Here is a 4,294-nt window from a genome sequence, read left to right on the forward strand (position 1 = left end):
CTTGGACTTCAGAAGACTTAGAGAAGTAAACGGGTTCAAATCATATTTGCGGTCATGACATGATGCGGAAAGGATTAGGTATGGGGAATAAATGAGAGGGAATTGAGGATACAGGTGAGGATATAATACATAATATGAATGGATGGTCTATGTATAAAATTTTTAAAAAGTAAAAGATTTTTAAAATGTCTTTAAAAAAATAATTTCTAGTTTGACCAAATGTGTGTTTTCACAATTTAAAACACCCAAACGGTATCACAATCAAAACAGCAGTCCTCTGCCTACCTCTGAATTTTGAGCAGGGGGAAGCCCAATTGGTGGGCCCATGGGTGGTCTCATACCAGGTGGGGAAGCCATAAGGCCTGGAGCTGGGGTTGCTGGACCAGCAGGTGTGGGTGGAGTCCCCTGCCTTGGTGAGTCCTGAGCTGGGGCTCCAACAGTGCTGGCAGTAGCAGCCACTGGAGCAGCAGCTACAGTGCCTCTTCCCTGGAGTCATTACCTGTTGGGATGGCCTCCCAACCCCTCGGACAGGACCTGCTAATCCAGCAGGAGCCTGGGGAATTGGAACACTAGCTGGTACACTTCAGTCAGCTGCCTTGCCAACCCCAGGACCTCTTGTAGTTCCAGCAAGTGGTACCCAAGCAATGTCAGTATATTTGGGGGTGTACCCTCCACAGTCACAGAAACCAAGCTCTCTATGTGGCAACCCCAGACCCCAAACCTGCTTTTCTTCATGCTCTGGCTGCTTTGGATTCTTTAACCTGATCTCCTTGATCTCATTCCTGTCACAGAGGATCAAGTTCATATGTTCGTCAAAAGCCTTAAAGATGCCAATGAAGATTTGGCCATCTTGCAAGATACATCTCAATCTACAGTTAATGCACTGCAGCATCTTGTTGCTCTTTCCACAGTCATGGTTTCCATTCCACCAGATCTAATGTCCCCTGGAAGGTTTCAGGATCCTTGAGACCTAAGGGAAGGCTACAGTTAGAGGTATGACGCAGGTTCTCCTACAAACAAGGCAAGCTGGGGCAGAATCTTCAAAGACTAGATAAAGCTTTTTTTTTTTTTTTTTTGCTTCAATCAGCTACCTGGCTATTCCAATACAGCTTTACCCACCTCTTGGTGTCTCAGCTAAGAATGTCCATGTCAATTTTGCCTTAAAATCTACCACGGGTACTTGCTGCTGCTGAGATCTCTGCGGGCACAGTGGACACTCTTGATCGCTTGGTGAGGTTGTCCTTCTACGTGTGACTTGAACTTCCACCTCTGGTATGTGCCTGTTCTGTGGTCCGTTTCAGGTGTGAGCAGTCCCTGGTCTGCTCCGTTGCACCGCTGTCTGTTCTTCAAAACAGAGCATTAGGCAACACTGGCCGCTCCACTCTGTTCCTCCAAAAGTCTTTTGAGGATTAGATTTATTAGTTTAATCTTATGTATTTTTTTCTCACTGGTTTTCCATATCTTTAGTTTTTTGAACGTCTTAGAAATATCCTAAACTTGATAGACTAACTTTTCTATTTAAAAATCAACTTTGGGGCTTCCCTGGTGGTGCAGTGGTTGAGAGTCTGCCTGCCAATGCAGGGGACACAGGTTCGATCCAGGAAGATCCCACGTGCCGCGGAGCGGCTGCGCCCGTGAGCCATGGCCACTGGGCCTGCGTGTCTGGAGCCTGTACTCTGTGGCCGGAGAGGCCGCAGCAGTGGGAGGCCCGTTTACCACAAAAAAAAAAAAAAAAAAATCAACTTTGACAATCATATATTTTTTTAATTTTCAAGATCTCTTGCCTTTTGAATAGCACCTCGGTTTTGTTTCATTGATGTAAAATCCATTCTTATCTAGGAGGATACTATTTAGAGCTTTCTCTCTCTCTCTCTCTCTCTCTCTCTTTAAAATTCTTGTCCCTTTGTGGTCTCTATTTCCTTCAGTTCCTTTTTGTTTCCCTTTGAATGTTTGTTTTGGTCTCTGTATTCCTTATTGGAGCTTTCTTTAAGTATCTGATGATCCTTAGCTATCCCTTTATTTATTTTTATATTGTTGTTTTACATCTTTATTTAGGTACTATAGAAATAAAATAAACTGCACATATGTAAAGTGGACAATTTGATTGGTTTTCACAAATTTATACACCCCTGAAACCATCACTGCAAACCATCGCCACAACCAGATGTACAGATGTTTCCATCTTCCAAAAAGTTGTCTTGTGCACTTTTGCAGTTTATCCCTTGTTCCACTCCTTCATTCTCCTCTATTCCTTTACCCCCTCGCTGGGCAACCACTGATGTGCTTTTTGTTCTTGTATATTTGTTTGCATTTTCTAGAAGTTTCTATGAATGGAATAGTACAGAATGTACTCTTTGCCTGGCTTTTTTTTTTTTTCCACTCGGCATAATGAATTTGAGATTTATCTGCCTTCTATATCAATAATTTTCCTTTTTATTGCTGAGGAGTATTGCTTCTTGTTAACATTGCTCTCTTAGCCTTATGGAGACTGAAACATAAGTCATTATATCTCCTCAGTTGTTTTTCCATCTTGCATAGATGTGTAGCTGTCTTTTGCCTGTAACTTTTCTCTCTCATTCTCTTTGTCTTTGTGGATTCATATTCTTTTTATCTCTTTGATGTCATTTTAAGATTGGCGTGATTAAATGAAGTCTAACATTGCATGCTGATTCCTTCAAGAAGTATTCCACGGCTTGGGAAGATATTTAGAATTCTTTCCTAACAAGTTTTACTTTTTATTTTTTTACATTAAAAAAATATTGTTCATTCCCTGTTTATAGGCTTCAAACTTAATTAATTTTTGATTATAAAAATTTAAAAAGGAATAAAAAATTGAAAGATATGAACTAGTGACAAATAAAACAAAAGATACAAAATTGTTAATATATATAGTATTTACATATGAAAATAGAATACAGTAACAGTTTTTGTGTTAGAGTTCCAGGTTATGACTGATTTTTCTCTAAGCATTTTTTATGTTGCTACATAGTTTTAAAACTATCTCATTAATGGATTGCCAAACATAGTGTGAAGGTGGTATCAGTGTTCTAAACATTCTCAGAAATGTGTTTTAAATCCGTGTTACATGGTGTCAAATAATTCTTCTATTATTCCACTCCACCATGAAGATATAAGTAAGATTATTTTCTATGCAAAAAGCTACAAATTAGGGGCTTCCCTGGTGGCGTAGTGGTTGAGAGTCCGCCTGCCGATGCAGGGGACACGGGTTCGTGCCCCGGTCTGGGAAGATCCCACATGCCGTGGAGCGGCCGGGCCCGTGAGCCATGGCCGCTGGGCCTGCGCGTCCAGAGCCTGTGCTCCGCAACGGGAGAGGCCACAGCAGTGAGAGGCCTGCATACAGCAAAAAAAAAAAAAAAAAAAAAAAAAAAAAGCTAAAAATTAGTAACCTGGGTGATTTTCTGACACACACTCTCTCACCTCTTTGCACCACAGAATCACTTTGCTGGAAAGTAATTTAGAATTGCCATTGTTTTCACACCACACGTAGTCATTCTTTCCTGCCATCCTTTAAAATGCATCATAGGAATTTTTAAGTCCCTAAAGTGAAAAATGCCTTTTCCAACATTCCCTTCACATGTCCTACCAGATTCAAAAGGCATGAATAGTATATTTGTTTAATTAATTTAATTAATTTAATTTTTATTTTTATCAAAGTATAGTTAACTTACAATTTTATGTTAGTTTCAGGTTTACAACATAGTGATTCGATATTTTTATAGACTATAGTAGGGTATGTTCCATGTGCACCTGAAAAGAATGCAAATTCTGCTGTTTTTGGATGGAAAGTTGTATGAATATCTATTAAATCCGTTTGGCCTAATGTGTCATTTAAGGGTACTGTCTCCTTATTGATTTTCTGTTTGGATGATCTATCCATTGATGTAAGTGGAGTATTAAAGTCCCTTACTATTATTGTATTACTGTCAATTTCTCTGTTAATATTTACTTTATAAATTTAGGTGCTCCTATATTAGGTGCATATATGTTTATGACTGTTATATCCTCTTTTGGATTGACCCTTTTATCATTATATAATGTCTTTCTCTGCTTTATTTTTTTAATAGACTTTGTTTTAAACACTAAGTAGTCTGATACAAGTATTGCTACCCCAGCTTTCTTCTGATTTCCATCTGCCTGTAATATATCTTTCCATCCCCCCACTTTCACTCTGTGTGTGTCTTTAGTTCTGAAATGAGTCTCTTGTAGACAGAATATAGATGGGTTGTGTTTTCTTAATCTGATCAGCCACCCTATGACTTTTGATTGGAGCATT

At 39.3% G+C, this 4,294-nt stretch overlaps 1 pseudogene; it reads right to left on the reverse strand.

The window, feature by feature from the left end:
* Window positions 1-261: 261 nt before the first annotated feature.
* On the reverse strand, window positions 262-901 carry LOC132530012 (small nuclear ribonucleoprotein-associated protein N-like; annotated as a pseudogene).
* Between the last annotated feature and the right edge of the window lie 3,393 nt (window positions 902-4,294).

The sequence above is a fragment of the Lagenorhynchus albirostris genome, chromosome 11 (genome assembly GCF_949774975.1).
Source record: "Lagenorhynchus albirostris chromosome 11, mLagAlb1.1, whole genome shotgun sequence".
Lineage (NCBI taxonomy): Eukaryota > Metazoa > Chordata > Mammalia > Artiodactyla > Delphinidae > Lagenorhynchus > Lagenorhynchus albirostris.